Source organism: Aulonocara sp. 'chitande type north' Nkhata Bay, linkage group LG23 (genome assembly GCF_057382095.1).
Source record: "Aulonocara sp. 'chitande type north' Nkhata Bay isolate Kocher_YH1m ecotype deep benthic linkage group LG23, A_spYH_male_GT1.1, whole genome shotgun sequence".
NCBI lineage: Eukaryota > Metazoa > Chordata > Actinopteri > Cichliformes > Cichlidae > Aulonocara > Aulonocara sp. 'chitande type north' Nkhata Bay.
In genome coordinates, this window is record NC_141365.1 from 15,733,431 (window position 1) to 15,756,377 (window position 22,947).

General features: G+C 41.2%; 1 long non-coding RNA gene across 1 annotated transcript in view; it reads left to right on the forward strand.

Annotated features, from left to right (window-relative positions):
* Nucleotides 1-8,927, forward strand: part of LOC147301453 (uncharacterized) — a 118,974-nt gene extending 110,047 nt beyond the window's left edge. Inside the window, exon 3 of the long non-coding RNA XR_015127080.1 lies at nt 8,315-8,927. This is a non-coding gene — a long non-coding RNA (uncharacterized LOC147301453). The remainder of the gene's footprint in view (nt 1-8,314) is intronic.
* The last annotated feature ends 14,020 nt before the right edge of the window (nt 8,928-22,947 follow it).

The following is a 22,947-nucleotide window of genomic DNA, read 5'->3' on the forward strand; positions in this document are numbered from 1 at the left end:
GTGAAGCTGTCTAGAGTGTGTGAGCTCAGGCTTGTGTGTTTGTGCGAGCACGCGTCTGCCAGTGTTTCTGCACTGGCTGCGTGTCGCTGCGTGTCATATGGGTGTCCCAAGGACAATCCCCAGCGCAGGCCACAGTGGAATGAGAGGGGAAGATGAATGTTTTGTGAACATTGGAAAATACCATTAAAGCTACCTGTGCTGTGCTTGATTGATTTACTGAACCACAGTGGCTGGATGTTAACATAAAACCAGCAAATGGCTTCAATTTAAATATGTTACTTATCAACACTCTACAGTCCATCAATGTAAAAAAAAATCTTTAATTTAGTAGGAAGTGTGTAATTTTTCATTATACAGTAATTAGATGATATTAATTACAAAACATTTGTTAAGTTGGCTGACATGTGATGGCTGCCAGGCTGACTAATGTACATGCTACTTCAACTCCACTAATGCAGAGGGGGAGCTGCAGGAACAGGTGACGGAGGCAAGTGTAACAGGAACTTTTAATTGTAGTTTAGCCCATTTAACCATCTTGTAGGCATAAATGAATGCTAGCAGGAGCAAAGGAAATAAAACCTGTGAAGTCTAAGTAAGGTCAGATACAATGACAAGGTGTGCCATACATGTGTGATTAATATACATATAGATTTTCTTTCTTTGGTATGAAGAGTAATACTCTGGTGTGGTAGTATATTTCTCAGTCATGTAAAGTCATGTATAGGAAAAACACACCTCCTTTAATCATTTTTTTTTTATTATCTTCGGCTTTGTAGTGGATCTATTCAGCTTTTGTTATTTTCTTTAATGTCTTTATGTTGAACATGACCAAAGTTTCTTATACTAAGGTCAGTCTATGCACAAATAACCCCAATCCAAAATCTTAAGTGCTCAATTTCATGCTGTTTTTTTTCTCCTCTTAATTCTGTATGATGTCACAGAGTTTTAAAGGACAGCCAATCAGAATAAAAGTTGGCACTATTTCTTAATACAAGATGAAAAAGAATTATTTTCAACTTTGAATCATGCAGAGCTACTCTAATGGAGTCCAGGCATTAAAATATGGAGCTGGAAATGAGCAGAATAGGTTTCATCTAAACAAATCCGATCGGTTTTATCCACATCTGTTTCAAACAGGAATTAATAGCTAATTCTGTGAGCATTTGATGATTGGCTTTAAAAAATGTAAGAACGTATTTCTTAAAAGCTATTTTTTCCTACGGTGTCAGTCTCTAAGAACCCGTCCTTTAAAACATTCAACACTTTCATAAACAACTTCAGATACTGAAGACAGCTTTTTATGAACATGAGGTACATCTTATCCCAGTGTATTAGCTGAACCCTTGCCATGCACATTCTCCTTTTGTCCTGCACTTCCTCTTCAATCCCTCCTCTTCTCTGGGAGTCCTCTGCACCCCGCCTCTTTGTCCCATCTCAAGGCCGTGGCCAGTCTGGTCTCAGGCCCATGCTCCTAGCAGCTACTGACCCTTTGTGCCACCTTTATCACAGACTTCTTCACCGTGGGCTACTTAACCACAGCGCTAACTGCAGGTCCTGCGGGTCTCTGTGATTGTGCTCTGCATTGAGCAGAGAGATGAGGATTAACACCGACACTCGATAAAGGGGTCAGAGGTGTGCAGTGATTATTTGTGTGTGTGTATTACGGGAACGAGAGAGAGAAAAAGAGAGACGGAGGGAAAGGGAGTGTGCGCAAAAAGGTAAGCCTGTGTGTGTCTGTTTGTGTATGTGTGCAGCTCTCACAGGATAGAGGATGAAGCAGGTGGAAGGGGGTTGGGGACATGGCTGCAAGGTTGAGGTGAAATAGATGGATAAGGTTAGCTGAGTTATCAGACAGGAGCATCACAATCAAGCTGTCAGCTCAATGCCTCCCTCTCTCTGCTCTCTCCCTCTTTTTGATAAACAGAGGAATAGGATTACAATTTGGACTGGTCCCGGGGCAGCGAGGAAGCCTGCCCTGCCTTTCAGCTGCATTCTCTGCTCTATGAAAGGAGCACAAGAAAGGCACAAATCTGCCAAGCAGGGCTTTCTGGGTGGGGAAGCCTAGTGGAAAAAGGAAGAAGGGCATTTTGCCAAAGAACAAGGTGTTAAGGTTAGATCATAATAGAAAAAATCTAAATCCCAAGCATTTCTTTAAAAGTCGTGTTCATTGACATTACACCATCATTTCTCACTCACCTGCAATGAAATGTAGCCACTCGTCCATGTGTCACTTTGATCATTTGAGTTTGTAATGCTTGCACCACTAAACACATAGAAATTTCACTTTTGTGCCAACCAGCGGGCAAACTTTAGACATTACAATTCATTTTAAATTAAATTATCTCCTCTTTTACTCGTTATTTAAATTGCTTAGATATACTGTACTTTAACCTGTTAATATGAAGTTTAATTATGTGATGTTTTATCTCCATTACTGGAGATTTTGAATTTTTTAAAGAAACCAGATGACACCAAGTACTTTATTCTTGCTTGTTTAAATATATTTCTTTAAAATAGAACATCGGATGTAAACACAGTATAAAAAACATGATTTTTTCTTATTATATTATATATAAAAAGAGAGAGAGACAGATAATATTCCATTTTGTAGTGTAAATATCTATTTAATTCCGTAATTGCTAGTGAATTTTTTATTTAACTCTTATTTGAATAGCTCAATCAGCAGTCGTTGCTCAATAATACACATGACATATGCATAGATGAATTGCAGAATAAAATACAGGCACATCCCAAATTATTATAACATTAAAGAAACATAGGGGTATGCTCACATGTGACTTGCCTGTCTTTTAAAATGACCCCGATTGAATGTAATGAGATGCGTAATGAGCTCCCTAAAATTCAATTGCTCTTTACAGCTGATTCCCAGCAAAGGGTTCAAACCTTATTTGAAGTTCATTTATAAAAATTTAACATGTGATGCCCCAAATAAGAAGAAATTGGTTATTTATTAGTGTTGATAATTCAATCTCAGTGCCCTGAGACGTAGTGAGAGGTAGAGAAAGATCAAAGCCTGAGAATAACATTAACTTACATGAATACTAAATATTGTCATTTCGAACAAGTTAAATATATTTCTATGGCGTTTCCTGGTAACTACCGCTGAAACCATTCAACACATTAAATGCTGCAATACATTAATATTAATTGGATGACACTGTCCTTTCTTTTCTAAAAGTAATAAACATTATTCCTGTGATGACAGCACAAAAGCCCACGTTGTGGTTGTTTTGTCTACTTTGTTCGGGACACAAAAGGCTCACTGTTCCTGCGGTCCCATTGCTGACTGATCAGAGAGATTTTTTTAAGCGTTAACTCTGCAGAGAGTGGAGAAATAATGTTGGGACAGCGACCAGAGCAGCAAGGCAATTAAAACAAATTAATTATGGTTGGGGCGCACGAGCAAGACCCGCTAAAGCGTGAACTCGCAGAGGCATCGGAGCCTCGTATCAGAACCCTCCAAGAAAAAGGGCCGGGCATTTGCTATCTCATTATCTACAAGGGAAGAGGACTTCCACCCTGTGACCCCGATGTACAGAGACCCTCAGTCCCCGACTATAGACACAGCGAGAGTGGCCGTCTGCTGTTCTGGCTGGCGAATGCATGGCTGAGCAGGAATTAAACCTGTGCTCCTGCTCCCCCAGCCAGGGTCCATTGCAGTCACTGACCCGTTTTTCTTCTCCTCATCTGCATGTACATAAATTCACTTTTCAGCTAAGAATTACTCATTGAAATATCTATTATTCTTCCCTTGTTCCCTTGCCATTTTACTGGCAGGGGTTGTCCAGGGAGCCAAGTGACCTTCATGTTGTTGCACTCAGTCCTGTCTGCAGTGCAGCAGTAAAATCCCACCTTCTCTTTGTGGGACAATATAATCACTAAAACTTGGAGGTGGCCAAGTCTGGTTACTTCCATATTTACATTTCTTTCTCCCATGCACCGTATTTGTGTCACGCCCAGATTTTGTTGTTTTCAACCGTGGAATCAGATAAATGAATTAGCATTGTATCAGCAGCTGTAGATTTCCACATTTATGTTCCTTTTGTTTCATGGAAGTAAAAACTTGTTTGGCAGCTTTAACTCGGAGCAGCGACAATTGTTTTTGTTCAAATAGGATCAGTAGCAGCAGGAGAATCATGAACATCTCATCATAAGCTCAGGCAACAAGTGAATCGTCCCCCAAAACCTGAACGAGCAGAGACACTGACACAGATCCATGTGCTATTCTTTTGTAAAAACCAAATCCCTCTTTTCCTCCTTTCTCAGCCATAATATGGCTTCCAAGCAAGGTCCAGCCAGAAATCTTGCGGCATGGCCGTGAAATAAAGGAAGTGCTGCCATGCCTGACTATGCCAGTGAATAATGCCAAAGCAAATTGCTTAGGGAGAGTTTGGTCCAATTGGATGCCATCCCTTGGTATGTAATTCCCATGGCACGTCGTTGGCAATAGCGTTGCACGCCTCAATCAGGTGTGGGGGCCTGGAGGAGACCCTGCTCATTTGCATGTCCAAGTATGAGGGGAATTCCTCTTAGGAATGAGCCAGCCTTTGATGTGGGCATTCCTACTTGGATTACTGGACTAAAATAGACAGTAATGGATCAGTGAAGTCATTCATCACCAGTGTGTGGTTTGCCCAGTCCTCCTTCACCTCCTAAACCACACTTGGCTTCAAAGAGAGCCATCAATTGAGCTTCTTTTGCCAGGACACTTGCTGGAGAAGAGACTGATGTTAATGACAAGCGATGACTTTAATTTCAGATCAGTTTGGTGATCGATCGCTGTCATAAGGTGACTTCCAAATAATGTCTGCTTTAGATGCTTTTTTGTTATAAAAATGTTAGATTGTCTAGAATTTGTGTCTTTGTAAGGGTTTCTAACCACAACAGAAATGTACATACACAATATTGCGATAAATTGCTACGTTTTTCATACTTCAGAAGATACACTAGGCAATGCTAGCTTAACAGAGCGAGAGACCGAACTAAGCGGTAAGTTGTGGGTTCTTTTACAGAATTTATAAAATGGCCTTTAAGTCAAAATAGAAGTTGTATTATTTAATAGTATTTTGTTTTGTTTTAGTTTTTTTTCAGATATGTTTTGATATAATCAGGTGGGTGCTATGAATATAACCTGCCTTTAATACAGGGAACAGAGTGGTTGTACATGACATATTCAAACTGTCAAGATAATTTTAGAAAAGAGTGTGTGTGGAACACAGTGTACAAAAGATGGACGTAGCCTCAAGGTTATAAAATAGCATTGTTTCTAAAGACCAGCAGGGGGCGACTATTCCGATACAAAGAAGCTAGACTGTGTAACGTGCTACAGAACTACAGTTAGCATTTTTTTAGCTGCTTATTAACATTTGTTAGCACTCTAAGGAGCTTGGAAAGAAAAGTGTCTGGACTTCTTTAAGTTGCTTGAAGACGTTTCATCTCTCATCCGAGAAGCTTCTTCAGTTCTAGGGTCAAATGGTGGAGAGTCCCAGATTTAAACCCCGTGGGAGTATCCCCCCAAAGAGGGACAAAAGGACCCCCTGATCATCCTCTACTTTATCACATGAGCCAAGGTGTGAAAACGGGTGTGGGTCACAATCAGTCAGGGTTTCGGGTGAGCTCATTGTGAAACCTAGCCCCACCCTATCGTGTGATTTCCTGACGTCAGTGGGTGTTAAGGCGTCTGGGAAGGGATCTCAAAACTGGATTATAGATGGCAGACAGTTTATGTCGTAAACCACCGCCTCTGTTCAAAGATGGTCACTCACAGTGGACATAAATGGCTTCTTTCACTCCTCTTTCAAAGAGGAGTGAAAGAAGCCACTACAATGACCTGGATGACTGAGAACCTTCACAGACATTTGTTAGCACTGTTGCACTGTTTACCAGCTGTTAGCATTTAACAAATGTGACTGCTGAAGTTGATGCGGACATTCAATATCATCACTACAAGCACAGTTGTGTTGCCTGTGTAGATCATTTAAAACTATCGTGACAGCATTTAAAAAACCAGGCTAAAGTCGTAAATGTTCAAGTTTTCCTGTTTTGTTTCCTGACATTGCAAAGCTTCTAGATTAACATGTTCAAAAAAAAGTCTCCTTTTGTCCTTATGATCTCAATATAGAAATAGTCACTCATTGCACATTCATAAACGATTAAACTCTTGATAAAAACTCTACTAAGTTTATTCGAAACTGCTGATCAGTCAAAGCTTGCATAGATTTATCGCCACAGGCTATAGAGGGAGAAGCGCCAGCATCGCTAAGGGGGCGAATTTCTCTGGCTGCCCGGTCAGGTTGCACGGGTGGGTGTGCTGAGATGATTCAATGATTTTTGGTTAAATCGTGCATTGTTTACTTGCAGTTAATACTTTTACGAAACTGTTCAATAAACAAATTTTTTAGGACATCGTTTTGAGAGATATTTGAGATATTGTGGAAGTTAAGATAAGAAACAGTCGAACTATTGGATACTTCAGTTGTTCCTGAATGCGTCATTGCTTTGCTGTTATTGTGTTTAGCTGGCATTTTCAGTAACAGGCTTTATACTAAGCACACTCTTACTTCCCTTTGCATTGTGTGCACAGTACAGAATATGTATGCAGGGTCACGAGTGCTGACAGGCGTTTGTTGAACAATGCTCACTCATCCACGGCAGAGCGAATGCCTCTCAGTGGAGCTATTCTCCATGCAATGCTCAGGACACAGAAGGGACAAGCACTCGGGGTGTGATATTTCACTCACTGTTGTTTCAGTGAATTAGGTGACTGACGCTTGAGGGCCCACTTATTTGATAACCTAACATATGCATTAGGATGTTATACTCACTATCAAAGCAGTGGAGTTGGCCTGATATGGATGGCGTGGAGCTTTTTGTTCATTTACTCTTGAATTTGACTGTCACTGCAACTTCCATCATCTGAAGAGTGAAAACTAATTATTTGCTCACCTTGGCTGTAATATATTGGAATAACCCTGCCGGTTTGATCTCTGACTGAATTTCTGTGGCCGTAAACCTGTCTGCTTTCCATACAGTAACAGCTACCAAAAGAGTTTTTTATTGCAGCTGTGTATCTTACCACAACAGGTAAACCGAGAGAGGACAGTTGGAGAAGAATGAAGGAGAGCGAGAGACATGGGAATAAAAAGATAAACAGTTCGACCTTCTGTTTCTGCCAATTTCCAGTGGTCGCCCCCCTCCTTAGCCTTCTCTTTCCCTTTTTCGCCCTCAGCCCTGTGTCGGACGAATCCTTTTTGGAGGGATAAATAGCACTGCTGCGCTTTGATAGCCCCAGTCCCAAACAGCAGCTACCGATAAATAAAAGGAACTTTCTCCATTTATCTCTGTGAGAAAGAAGTTCCTATTAGGGTCCCCATAGCCACGGGGCATTTCCCTCCTTCACTGCACAGCTTTGTAGATTGCCTGCTTGGTTTAAGGTGCTATTGAGTGCTCACCAGGACAATTACATGCCAGGACCCCCCTCCGGAAATGTCCCTCCCCTCCACTTCCCTCACCCGTCCTGTACCTCTGTGCCAGTGTTGTGGGAGATGCTATCCGTGATAGCGTTGGATGGGAATGGTGTGCGCGGCGCGTTGTGTAATTGCGAGTACGTGTGTGTGTGTGAGTTCCCTGTTGGAAGAGGGGACAGAGGGGGGAGAGTGATAATGGCCTCTCTGAATGGTATGGAATAAAGTATCATTGCTTAGTGCCTGGAGTCAGACAGTGATGCTAATGCAAATGGTTTTTACCCCCACCTTTCTGTCTGGTATAATGATAGCCCCACAAACAGTATGTATGAAGAAACAGAGCAAAGGAGGTATATAAATAAAAATAGCACGCACCTCAGTGAAAATGACTTTTTGTTGCCTTCAGGGAACTTAAGACACACCTTTACACTTTCCCTCTGGGCCTCCTCTATTTCCTTCTCTTGATATTTTTTTTTATCATTTGATAACATATAAAGTAGAGATTTCTGCAAGGAGCAATATAGCAGTTAAAAAAAAAATCGTGTTGGGTTTTAGAAAGGCTTGGCCCTAGAACCGGGCATGTCAATCTCATTTCCAACAGCCTCACAAAATCAACGTGTTTTCAACACATAAATTAGATGTGTGTATTGGTTATAGGGTGCACAAGTCCAAGGCTTCACCTTGAGAAGATACTGATATTTTCCAGCATATTGTTAAATCATAAACAGCCAATTGGTTGACACGGGTGTGCTTTTCAAACGGCGCATCTTGCCGGATGAATGTCTGCCGAAGAAAAAGCAAAGAGTCTAAAGCCATTGTCTGTCTTTCAGCCGGAGTCTCGGAGGAAAGTATCGTCACAATTGGAAGTGTGGGCAGTTTGAGCCGGAGCGTATGCAGAGAGCGAGGAAGACAGAGTGGGAAAGCGATGCCATAAATCTCTGACCACAGAGGGGAGAGAGGGAAGGCTGATCCAGGATCGAGCCGAGGATCTTAGATTCTAGAGTACCACAAAAGGCGTCTATCAGAGCAAGGACAGCCTCAGCGCTCATCTCTACAGATGCATCATTGGGATGCAGAGAGTGCCGGCGTGTCGACTGTATCAGCTTCCTACCCTGCAGCACCGCCAGAAGAGGAGTTCACGGACACGGGGAGGAGGGGGGGGCCTGCTGCCAAGAGGTTTCTGAAGACAGCCTGCAAACTGATAGAGAGGGCAGCGCTAATCAAGGAGCCTGCAGGCCCTTGTGCTCATGCTCGGGCCTGTTTCTATATCCCCACTCCTCCGTCTGCTGCGTTCACTCGCTTTTGCTCTCGGAGCCTAAGCTCCTTTTATTTCATGGTGTCAGTTTTCAAAGGCTCGTCTTTTGTCTCATGAAAAGCTGAGTGACTTAGCCATCCATTTGTGGAGTGGACTTATTGTTGAATTGTTGAAATTGTCTCTTGTACAGAAACACTGACTAAATCTTGAGTGAAACAAAGCAAATAATGATATAATTCATTATTAGAAATGACTCTGTTCTCTTCTGTATTTATTACAGGCACAATCAAAATTCTCAGTTTTCCTTGGGCTGAAATGATAAAATGTTCACCTCGCTTTTTCTCCAAAATAGTAACTCTGCTTCTTCTGACAGCTGGGGCAGCCTTATATAAATACTATAAATGGTCACTGCCTTACACAATGCCTTTGTAATATATCTTTTGGCTTCACAGTGCCCTAATATCTGGGTAAAGTTTCATAAGGGTGCCTTTTGGCGGCCTGAGCTAAGTGGTCTTAGCTGCCTGTGATAGGCCTGTGTGCTGAGCAGGTTCTGGAGATAGCAGCTCTCTGGTGGCATGGCTTCTCTCACAGGTCCCTCCCTGGCAGAAAGCAAAAGAAAGGGAATAAAGAGGGGCTGGGAGAGAAAGGAAGGAGGCAGGAGGGAATTGACACAGAGCTTGGCGAGGAGCCAGAGCCGGCCTCCTCGCGTCTAATGTACGAACGGGGATTTATTTAAACAGTGAGAAGAGAGGACAGCTTCACAGTGCCAGATTAATTCCGCTTTTTATTCAGAAAATAAAAGAGACTTTGAATTATTAAGAGATAGCGGGATTAGAGGCCTCTCTTTCCAACCCCAATCTACGCTCCTTTTAATTTCCACTTTATTAGAATTCTTTTTGAAGTATTTTAATGTGGACAAAAGGAGAAGAAGAGAGAGAAAGCAGAAAATATTAAATATCAGTTAAACTGCATTAAACATAAGCCCAAGCCTCCATTTTTTTTTTCACAGTCATATTGATCCTACTCTTTCACTTCTCAATTATCAACTTTTATTGTAGGTTCAGCCAAGTGCAGAGGCCGATTTTGAAATGAAACGGCTTCTATCTTCTATTCATCCTCGGGGCTGTGGTGGGGTTTCTCGCTCCCTCACACTCTCTCTTCACTTCACTTCCTTAAACCCCACTCAAAATGTGTCAGCGAGGGCGATTGTGTAGCACTCGGAGGAGGAGGAGGTGGAGGAGGCTGCCGGTTCTCACGTCTTTCTCGGCTCGGGTCAGCACAGATGGTCGGCGGTATCAACAGGGGAAGACAGGCCCAGGTCAGATTGTCCCGGTGAAGTGGACCGCAACTGCCATCTTACTTGGGGAAAATAAAAAATTCAAACACCGTTTTCCTGCCACCATTCCCAGCTATAATGCTATATTTTTAGCCACCCCCTGTTTACTTACTATGCACTTTATGCTATATTTGCTTCTTAGCTCTCCATCGAGGGAGAAGCTTGCCCTCACATTACCGGCGAGCCGAGCAGTACAGCATTGTGCCCTCTCCAAATCTCAGCAGCCATAGGAATTTCATTGTGCCGGAGGATTCTCTCTGTCAGACAACCGGTCCATAATCTCTGGCAATTCTTTGTGCAGGAGGATTACCACTGAAAGTGTTACCACATATTTACAACTACTCCACTAACTCTCAACAGGCTCTCCTGCATCCAGCCCAGCCACAGCTAAGCCACAGTTAACATAGGAAATCAAGCTGAGATTTAGGACATCGCCTTCTAAATCTAAGTGTGCGAGCTCTATCTGTACAAATAATAAAACGCTGGTTCTTTTTCACTGTTGAGTTTAGCTCAGATTTAACCTCAAGGATTACCTGAGTGTAAAAAAAAAAGGGGGAAAAAAGAAACGGGTTGTGGGAGTGAGGGGTACACATCTGTTTATGTGTAAAGCACTTGACATCGTCCTCCCCAGGGATAGATCAGTTGCCCCACAGTAAACACAGCCATTCATGTGAAAATGATTGCTCTGTAATTAACAATTCAGGTTTACACAAAGCTATATTGGTGGAGAGGATGTAGCTTAAAAATATTTTTAACTTGATATTAATACTATTTTCCTATGTTAATAGATTGAGCTTAAAGGATGAACCAGTTCATGAACCATGAACCAGTTCATTAAACTATATGCCATTTTTACCAGTATTTACCACGTTCATTTGCTCCATGAAAACAAGCAAGGCGAGGGTCAAGGGGCCGTTCCAGCAGTCCTCCTTTTTTAGCATCTGTGTCTTATCGCTCCATCGGAGCCCAAGTGTTTCATTCAAAGTCCAACTAGATAGGCCTTGTGTCTGGCTGTTGTTATTGAAATAAACTGGGCCTGCGCTGCCACCCCGGCCTGCCCCCCTCTTGCCCCCGTCTATTCTGAACAAGTGTATCTTCAGAAACACGCCAGCTTGTTATGGTAATGACCTGCATGCCCCCCCCCCCCCCCCCCCCCCACCATTCTGTGTGTGCCGTTGGGGGTGAGGCTTTGCTCTTTTTTAGGGGGGGTGTTTAGAGGGGACAACCCAAAAGGATGTACGAGGGCAGGGCTTGTTATGACAAGGTAAAGCTTGAGACATAATAATAAAAAAGAAAAGATGCCCCACTGTACATTATAATTTATGACATGTTTGGGAATTTTAGAAACAGTAATAATTATTATAGAGTTTATTTCATTGCAACACATAAATACATATCTTTTTGTTGTTGCAGTTCAAACATGCAGGCATACACACACACTCACACAAGCCAAAACCAAACTATTATGTCAGCTCGACTCATGGCATATGTGAGATCTTATTTCCATCATTACAAAAATGCTGGGCACAAACTGACAAGCATAACCTAAGCACTAAATGGAAATCATCCAATATCTGATGCTAACAACAGCCAACAGTAGGGGGAAAAGTGTCGCTTCTCTGACAAGAGAAATCCCTGGCAAATAATCCGCTGGAATGTTGACTGGATGGGTTTAGGAAGAAGAACTACAACTGCAGTCGGGCAGGAAATATTCCTCACTCAGTCGGTCCTGCTGCACTGAGCGGCTATAATTAAAATAGCAATGAATTCAACCCCTGGACAGGAGCCTCTCTAAAAGCCAATTGTGTGGCTAGATAGCGCAAAAAGAATTGTGTGCAAAGAAAAATAAACAGAGAACAATGTCAAAACTCTGTGTTGAAAGAATGCCGATAAGGATCATCTATTTAAACAAACCTAATGCTTGACTGCTTGTTGTGAGCTACATTTCATACATAAAATATGTTCTGTCACTGATATTGGCCCTTATCTAAAGGGAGAGAGGCAGGCGAAATTTGCAGCCTGTGTGGAAGCAATGGGCTGTTTGTGGAGAGTGATAGAGGCCCAGAGCTGGAGATGCACGCCAGATAGCATCTGTCTGTCTGTCAGGCGTGCAGGCGGGCTGGAGCGGTGGGGAAACACAGGGAGACAGAGACAGAGGAGGGGGCAGGAAACACGCAGCGCGGACCAGCAGACCAAAAGGCCCTGCCTCCCGAGGAAATAGGTGACTCCCAGCGCACTGGGCTGCCGCCTCCCCCTCCTCCTCCCACATCATACAGACCCCCGTCAAATGCCAGTTCACTTGTAGGATGTTCCCCAATGGACCGTGACAACAAAGAGAGGAGAGTAAACAATACGCAGGCTGCCAGCGCTGCGGTGGGTGGTGCACTGTATGTGTAACAGCAACAGGGACATGTTAAGTTAAGTCGCAGAGGTTGAAGGGTAAATGTGAACCTGTAAGGTGGTCGTCTTTGGGCCCTTTGCTGCGATCCAATCAGAGCTTTACCTTTTATCACGCTGACCCGCCTCATTATGAGAGCGACCTTGGTGTTAGCGGCGTGCTCGTGATGAATTAGTCTGGCGAACTGAGAATAGACTAACACAGCAAAGTCAAGGCTGCAGCAGCCCAGGGGCAGATACTGTTAGCTTGTAGGACATTCCATATAACAGAAGCGCGGAGGTCAGGTGGAAGCCGAGCCCCAAATGGAACAGGAAATACAGCAAGCATCCTTTCTGTTTGTTTTCCTATAGGAACTGATCACAAACCAACGTAGATGTGCACTTTTGTTTGTGTTGCATTCATTATATGTAGGTATGTGACAGAAGAAGGTTAAACACGTGCATAAGTATGCATGTCCAAGTGTTTAAAAGCAATTTGCAGATCTTTCCCTACCTGGGCTGTGTAAACCAGGCTGGATATTTAAACAGGATTATCTGTTGGAATAAGGTTTGAGATGCAAGATGCTACCGTGCTGAAAAATTCCATTTGTCAGATCACTGGCTTTCATGAATACTTAAGAATGAAGGAGGGGAAAAAAATCTACTGCTGAGTATCCCAGACTAATTACACTTGTAGAACACAGTGAGGCATATGAACAAATTAATATATGCACTTAATTTAAAGAAAGAGAAGCGTTTTAAAGTCAAAAATCCCATAGATTTGGAGGATTGTCGCCGCTTGTGCTAACCGCAGAGGTGAATGACGGCACGGGAGGGATTACCAGGCAATGTCACGTTGCACATCAGTGACCTGAAGATGAACACTGCTTCAGTTCCTTCAGCCTATTTGCACACAACTATTAAGAGAACTCCACAGTTTACTGAGCCTGATGGTAAATCACAGTTTGATCTGTGAAAAAACAAGTGCAGACCAGTGTGGGGGCGCCTCTTTTGGCTAGTCCGGTTAATTTGAGACTGCTCAGGAAAAAGTCTGTATTGTTTATTTGCCGTATTGACCAAACTGATCAATACTTACCTGCTCTCTTGTATAAATAAGTTTCCCCTAGATGACACTGTTAATCTACAGCAATGTTATTCATGCGCAGTTCAAACATTAAAAGCATACGGCTGCTTATAGAAGTCACTATAGCTGCTGTTCAAGACATCAGTATGCATTGATTAGACCTTGCAATGACATTCATACATTATACACAACGTGACTAAGGACCTTAAACTTGAAGGGGAAAAAACTCCTTTAAGATTATTAGGATCAGATATGACAGTAATGCAAACGACTGCCTTAAAAATCAATAACATACTAAGCTCTGGTGAGTAATTATTTCTGTGATTAGTATTGATCAGCCGCTATGTCGAGTTTCCATTTTATTGGTAGAACATTGGTGAGACAACTGACACTGGAGATGTGTATGTGTGTGTGTGTGTGTGAGTCTGCAATAGAAATTCAATCATAAAGTGTCTGCATGCAGTGAATTAGAGGAGAATATTTAATCCACTCAAGTGAAGTTTTGCTTCTTTTCTTCTGCACACTTTTAAAGATACCATTTTTTCTGTTGCCCAAAAATTTTATCTGCATTCTAATTTGCTTGTCCTTTTTTAAGTGGACAAAGTTCTATATTTTCATATGACATGAATTATAGGGTGGAGGTCAGAGTAGATGGTGGGTGTATGAAGCACGACACTGGGAACTGCATCCTGACAGTGAAAGCAGGAAGTTGACAAAGTAGCAGAAGTTTCTGTTTTCTGTGTGTGGACTGAGTGATGATTTCATTTAACTTTATTTCATTTGAGTTTTTAAGTTTTGCATGAACTTCACTGCAGTTTTTATGCAGTTTTATGACCAAGTCGTGGTTTCCATTTGCATGGAAAAATGTTTTTTTGGAAGTTTAATCCATTCAGAGGAGACTGAGACAATCTTGTGTGCCCTATTATGTTTAGGTTGAATCTACAAGTTTTTGCATACTATGACCAAAAAGCCATGATCAACATAAGAGAATGTCACGCAACATCAACAACATGTGGCTGGTGGACCTAAGAGCAGACCACAGCGACCTCACAGAACAAAAACCAGTCAACATCCCAGGTCTCACGAATGAAGAGCTGCACATAACTGGGACCTGACATGATCGGCACTCTTCATGAACACCTGATAGCACAAATAAGGCAGCTGCTAACAGCCAGGCAGTCATCTGGACTGGCTAATACAGTCACGACCATCAAAATACCAGCCTCTCCACAACACGGGAGCTCCTCTCAGGCATCGTATCGACCGAGCTGAGTACGCACATATGTCAACAAATGACAGCAGCTCATAAGGGCATTGCATCTGTGCTGATACGTTGAACGCTTCTTATATAAAACATAATTCAGGCACATTTTCTTTCAGCATCTATAATGTGCATCTGCAAATTATTATAAAAACATTTATTTTTTTCGTATTAAAGTTCTAGTTTAATGGTTTAAGTGTTGCAGTGTTATTTTTTTAAATTTTTATTTATTATTTGTACAGCTTTACCATATTATTTCAGAGCTGAAACGCACATTTTTCTCCATCACGTTTCCGTGGTTATGCTAAAGGGAGAAGAGGCTGAGATCAGTAAGACAAGTGAGTGATCTATAGTTTTTTTCCTGAGACAGATTGTGCGGAAGGTTGCAGAGATTAGTCACATCTGGGGCTTTTAAGAATGCTGCAAATTGTGGCCTTTCTTTAACGCAGCCGATAAGGCATTAAATGAAGGGAGCTGCCTTATCAGCCCGCTGCTACCCATAAATCACAATTGCCTGCTCCCCTTCTGTACCCCTGGTGGTTTCTATCTGCATCCTGGGGCTGGCAAGATCCCACCATCACCGCCACTACCACTACCACATCACACAATAATCACACCATTTGCCTCCTAATTCACCCTCTACAGACAGTGCATTAGAAGCATTCTTCCATTATATTTCCCACTCATCTGTTCTCACTCAGTCTCTCTTTCTGTCTGTTCTCCTCTGCCTCTCACTGTCTGTCTTGCCTTGTGTGTATTCACAAGTCTTCAAACGGGGGGAATCATTCTTCCTGTGAGTGCTATCAGACTTTAATCCACAGAAAAACACTGACACTTCACTACCAATTCAAATGAATAGGATGTGGAAACAGCCTTTAATGGGATATTGTTCTCTCTTTGTCTCATTCAAACCAAAAGGAAAATAGAGTGGATACCATAAGCTTTAATGAGCTTGTGTAACTGACTCACATTTAATTATTTCTTTATTTTCTTCTCAATAATTATATGGCACTGACAGTGATTTTGTTGTGCTTGCCTGACACTTTAAATTGCCTGAGCTCAAGAGTGACTGAAACAGAAATATTACCGATCAAACACAGGAGGAATTCGAGTCCGGTGAAGAGTGTTTGGCTTTTTCTGGATATGAGAGATAAACCGACTAGAGGAACAACAGTTTTATTCAACATACAAAAAAATAGATTAGCATATTGTTTGTAAATGTATGGCTAACCTGATATTAGCAGGATAGAGAAACAGTAAACACAAGTCAGTAGTTGGAGATGCCGCTTGGCTCATTGTTAGTATGGAGTCAGGCTGTCTGTTTGTATGATAAGCTACCCTTGCCCAGCCTTTACACATAATACACAGACATGAAAGTGGTATGGAGCTCTGGGTAAAATATTTTAGTTAATTGATATAATTACTTGGTCACCGTGATTAGATAATTGACACATTTTAACCACAAATATACCACGGCACATTTTCTTTATCTTTCCCTCATAACATTAACTTATCTAAGAGTCAGGTTAAGGGGTTTACCTTAAGTTTTCCTTGTTGTAAGTTGATGTTAATGTTGAAAATTAAATACCAGTGAAAATAATTGCAAATATTTGTATAGATACTTTATGTCATAATGTTTTTTTTAATATACTTGTTCTTGAAACTATCTTGTCACCTGACTCTCACTTTCTTTTCTTGGGCTGCAGGACTAATTAATCGTTTTTTGTTTGGTGGTATCGGGAGACATCCACGATTGTGTTATGCAGCTTTAATATGTACAATTTTGAATCTTTAAATCTTTATTAACATGTCTTTTACCCTTAACCCGTGGAATAATGTATAGGTTTTAGTGTACATGAAACGAAAACATCAAATCTGCACCACTGACAGACTGAAATGATGTTTGGCAATTTTTTAAATAACTATTTGATGAAGCTAAATCAACTAAGTGATTAGTGTTTTAACTCAGTGTTTGGATCAAATAATCTTAGTTTTATTCATCCAGATGATATTTCTAGAGAAAGAAACTCCAAAGCAAGTCTTCAGCAGTGCTAAAATAATGGCTTTTCACAAAAGCTGTCAAATTTAAAATTCATCCTAATTACTGGGAGAGATTTCTGTGGCTGTGTGCGCTTATCACCCGGTACCTGTGTGGCAGGTGATAGAGGTGAGAGTGGAGGCAGCCTACGTGGCAGCAGCAGGGATGATGGAGCAGCTAAGCCTGAGGAGGAGTGAAAGGCGTGGGCCTGGCCTGTGTTGTGTTGCTGAAGCCCTAACTGGAGACAGATTAAGGACTGTGCATTTATCTTTGCTTGTAAATGAGTGACTGGCCAGTGTTGTTACTGCCAGGCCAGGGTATTGGAACAAGAGGCTTAAGATGTTATCAGCGAATGCTGTGCCTGCAGGCACTCTGAAGATTATAAGGCATGGAAAAAGACAGTGGGAAAAGTGTTGACAAACAACCAGGGGTTATTAAGCATTAATTATATGCTAAGCTAACGCTCTCTCTGACCCATCAACACAAAGCTTATGAGACCTTAGGGGTTCAGCGTCCCTTTTATCAAGGTCAAAAGTCATCAGTTGAGTTTGATTGGCTCTGAGCGTCGTGTGTAAAACAGACAAAGAGTATCAAGGTCCTCCGCTTGTCTTCTTCTGTTTCCAACTGAGAAAAGTCAACAACCCCTTTTTTTTGGATTTTGTCGATATGATCAAGATCTTGTCACATTGCGCTGTGACATTAAAAATAAGTACCACAAATATTTAACCAAGTAAGTACAGTTGTTGGCCTTGAATCATATTTCACAAACAACAAAAAAATTTATTCTGCAACTAGAAATGGTAGCCACATGTTGTTGTACAAGTTCTGTATTTTGTCATTATTTTTTTGTATTATGTAAGTAAATTGGCACCTGTTTTATCCTTCAAGTCATCTGACCTGAAAAGTCATATAGGTCACAGTCCCTATCGCCTGATAGGACCCATGGGAGCTCTTGCTGAATAAGCTTCCTGGTCTGGAAGATATACAGCACAGATATTATTCCTTGTCTGTTCACTTTAAAGGATTAAGTGGGTAAAAACTCAGTTTAAAGAAAGACTGGAGGTCTGGTTGAAAGCTCCATAGCTGAAGTCACCTGCCTGTCAGTGGCAGAGTATCCCTAGTAGTTGCTATTTTTTCCACAAATGTTAGATTAATGTTCAGTATGATTGCTTTGACCATGGATTACAGTGCTGGGTCATCCTGCAAATAAATCTTCTACATAGCATTAGCTAGCGGTATGTTATAAATTAACATTACATTAGGTAACCATGTCTGCAGCTATTAGGATGAAGTAACAAAAAGTAAATATAATGTCAATATGACTTTAATACAGTTCCTTATTAGTGAACATCGTAACAGCTTGAGTAATGCTAGATAATAGTATGTAATATCATGATCTCATCCTATTGTACCTCAATGAGCTTGAGATCCCTCAGCTCAGCCCCATCCAGAGGTGCAATAGAAGGACGTAATATTTATCCTTTTGACGTGTTAAATGATACAGAGTGCTATAATAAAGTTGATCTGTATGTGCATTGCTAATAGTAAATCGTCTTTTTTAAACCAAAGTGAAATGAAATGGTTGTAATACCTGACCTTCTGACCTTTTACTGTGATTTGGTGTGTGTGTGTGTGTGTGTGTGTGTGTGTGTGTGTGTGTGTGTGTGTGTGTGGGCTTGTTTTGCACCAGCAGGGAATGTAAACATGGCTCATAGCCATAAACGAGCTCGTCTGAGGTCTGCAGTGCTTGGTGTGAATGACTAAGCAAATATTCAGAGAAAGTTTGGTTTTAACATTTAACATGATTTAATAAGAGAAATGCAAACGTTTTATGTGAGAAAAAGTATTAATGTTACTGAATTAACGAGATGTCGTGTCGTAATGAAGTGATTTTAAAGTTTCGATTTTGTGCTAAGTCATGTTGAAGTGAGCCCACAGGAAGACAGAGAGGGTGTGGAGAGAGGGGATGATAAGGTGTGGCGGATATCGGGTGACTGGATGTCAGGAACGTGATTGGATAAACCTGGAAATAGAAAAAGAAGTTTGACTGTTGATTTGGGAAAACGACTCTTCTCTCAATAAATGCTTTCCTGGTGGGTTTATTGCCTTAATCAATAGTTTAAAGACTTTTTGAATACAACTTGATGGATGAAAACTGGAGATTGTTTTATGCTGGGCCTACCTTGTTATTATCCAACATATTCAGCTTGTAGCTTCAAGTTGGAATCACACTAAATTTTATTTTATTTAAAAACAGTATTACTATTACGGAAGAGGACTAGTGCCACTGGGGGAAAACGTGGGCACGTTTTTCTCTTTTCCAGAATTCTGAAATAATTCTGACTTTATTCTGAGATTAAAGTCAGAATTATCTCAGAATTCTGGTGTGTATAAAATGGTACAGACAAACATGCAGTCACTTATTACAAGAACACATAATGCATAAATTAAGCATAAATTAAGGGAGGTAAACATAATAAAAATGATCGACACATAAAAATGTTTTTTGTTATGTATAACAAAGCCTCTTCCCTGGCTTTGGATATGATCTTTTCTGATGTTACTTCTTATGGGGCTTATTTACACGTGTTTTTTTTTCAATACTCTTAAACTCCATAAGTCTAATATTGTGGCAAAAGCATTATAGACTGCTTCAGGTTTCTCATTAACTGATGTAAAATCGCTCCATATGGCCCAGACTCAGAAATTAGAGGACTTCATACTCGACTCCTCAAATTTAATCAGACTTGCGACTCTACTTTAATTTCAATGCCTGTGACTCATGACTCACTTTGGGCTTGACAGCAGCTGTGACACCTTGACACCTGTTCTGACAATCTCTCTTTAGCTGGCAGATAAATAAAATACTGTGGTTTTTTTCTCTCTTCAGTTTCACATCCCCTCTGAACCAAAGCCACCAGCAGCCATTCAGAATAGAGCACGAGTGGAGATTACCTCCTGAAATCTCCTGTATCCCTTCTAGACACCACCCAGCTGCAGAGACAGTTACAAATTGGTATTTGGAAGACATGCTTCTGAAGATAATTAGCTTTACTTTCAAGGATTACACTGTCGACAACAAAACAAGAACTGCAATTTGCAAGACCTGAGGGTGGCAGATTGCAGGCAGAAATACTACAACTTCAAAGTTTGTACTATTTGAGATTTCACAAAGAGAGGTTAGACTGAAGGGTTGGTTAGAAAAGCTTTGTGTTACAAGGTAACTATTAAATCTGTACTTGCACGTGCCCGAAACTGCATTCATACTAAAATAATGCATGAGCAATGGTCCTGACACAACAACACAGACAATGGAGATAGTCAGTGCTAAAAGTATGAGCAAAATACACTTTACAGTCTTCGCCATGTGTGGTGCTTCAAAAACAGTGCAGCCTACCTATGAGCTTATCTGCTTTATTATATATCAGATAACAGATTTGATATGATTTCACACTGGTACTTTGCAGTGTAAAGTGCAATTACACGTTCCCAATGTTCCAAAATGAATACTGCCTGTACACAGTAGCACTGCATCCAGGATCCGTATAGCTGGAACATACCGTTGCATCACAACATTGAGCCTTGAACTTTGACCTCACTATTTGTGGCATAAAATTGTAAGTAAAAAAAATGATCTGGCTACATCCTTTAAATCATCTGTTTGTGTTCTCTTGCAACATATACAACATACTGTGCTGTGGAGAGGGATGTGGGTCAAAATGGCTAGAAAAGCATGCTGGCTGAAACCATCAGGGCATCCTGCTATTCATAACATACCAGCATGCCAGAAAATCTTTTTCATGTACACATAGCATAGAAGTATAGCTATATTCTTAAATAGCACATGCTCTTATATAAAACATACTTGAAATGGCAAAGAAAGAATTTTATCATTGATACTCCAGCAGAATTGAACAGAACAGAACAGAATAGAATAGAACAGAATAGAACAGACCTCTATTGTCTATTCTGTTGATCGATTGCTGTTTATTCTGGCAATGGAGACAAAAAGGAATACTTACTTTATTATACCATGCAATAATATGATCACTCATTGATTTAGAGTGCATTTCCCTTCTTGGGGAACAAGTAGACTCAACCTATGCCATTAATAAAATGCCCACACAGCAACAATCAGTGTTTCCTTTCTCTGTAGGAATCAAGAGTTGAGATTTTTCTATAATATTCGCACATCTGCACATCCTTTATACGAGCACAAAGCAATAACAGCTAATCAAATTTAATAACAAACAAGAAAAACTTCAAGGAGATGATTTATTGTAACATGTTAATTTTAACAACAATCCTGTCTGGACTCAGCCCATACATAGACTAGACAGACAGATAGAAAGATATAGATAAAGGTATAAATATAGATAGATAGATAGACTGTATCTCATAGATGGATGTAGCTTCCAGGTCTAAGGGACGCTGATCTGGAAATGCCTATCTATCACATGCTCACATCCTGAGTAAAGCATCAAAGGATTCAGTATCTCTCCCAAGGACACTTCGGCATACAGACTGCAGGAACTGGGTTGCCACAGTTGCCCATAGAAACCTATGGAAGAATTCAAAATTCCGACAGATAGTTGATGATTCACATTCTTAAGTGCTGCTGCTCCTGATCTTAGTCCAGCTTATTGCTGCCACTGGTAACCGGTTCAAGTTCAAGGCTCGGAGATAAGAGTATTTTACCCAGTTTATTTGTGTTAGCTTCAGCGTAGCCTGTTATAGATTTATTACAGCAGCGTACGTTTCATATCAGTCTTTCTCAATCTGCCTCCCAGGGCAATCCAGGGAATCCCAAAGTAAACTTCTCACATGAGGATAGATGGAGCATATAATAAAAATGTACACAGGATCATTTCGTTTACTTTGTTGAAACAAGCTTAGGGGGATAATAACTATACTTCTAGCAACATATGTCAACGCATATGTGAACACTAAACCTATAATGTGTGACCGCAGGTCATACATTCACATTTATTTTGAGGGTCCACAAGCTAATGGCAATGACTTACCATGTAACAAGCAAACAGAATACCAAAAGCACTGTGGAGCTCTGCAGGGGCACATTTTGAGAGACACGTTGAAGGTGGAGGAGTATGGAGTGGTAACAGAGAAGGCCCCGTGCTTCTGTCATGACACCAGCTGACCTCATACTGTAGGTAAGGACTCGGAGAATACGGATTCAAGAGATGAAAGAAGCGACAGATGTAAAACCCGGGCTTTTGGGCATTCTGAGCAAGATTATGCTTGCCCTTCTCCCTGTGCCCTCCCCAATGCACTGTACTTCAAATAATCCTGTAGCAGTCTGCGGACTGTGTCTTACTTGTTAACTTCACTGCTACTAGTCCTTTAAAAAGGTTATAGACTCATAGAATGGATGCCAGGAGTACAGCCTGAATAAACGTGGCTGACACCCCGAGGCGGGTTTTGAATTTTTCATTACAGGTCACAGGAAAGCAGGAGAATTCGGATGTCAAAGGTCATGTTTTGGTGTCAGGCCTGCAGAGTCTAAGTGCAAGGACTTCTTCATACACTCGCTGCTGTCACACAGGGAGGAAGACAAACCAGTTCCTGCACAGACTTCAATAGCTCACCGCAACCCAACCTCAAGACACATTCAGTGTTTCGTGAGAGTCTTAGCTGTGAATGGATACACACCCCAGAGAATGCAAGCTTGCAGGCCGTGTGTAAGAGCTCCTAAAACACAGTATGTGACTAGTGAAAAATGACATTACTTTGCATAAATAAACTCTACAAGAAATACAATTTCAGAAATGTGAACAAGCCAGTCCCTTATTGCTCAGTCACGCTACCGGCCAGCAACCTCCTTGCAACTAGGAAAAACTGGTGGTCAACATGGTGTTTCCTTCAAAACTATTTAGCCTCAAAGTTAACAGTGTAACAGTATCTGCCTCAAACTGTTTAGTACAGAATCTTGACTTTAGTTTAAGGCTTTCTTGGTGATCCGAACAGCTACTTTCAGACACCTGCTCATGCTGCCGTACTTGCGTAGCTGTAGATCGACTGATCTTTTTGCCCTTGCATTATGAGAGATGACTTGATCGAAGTTATTTTTGGGTGTCAGTGAATCAGGCTCTTTG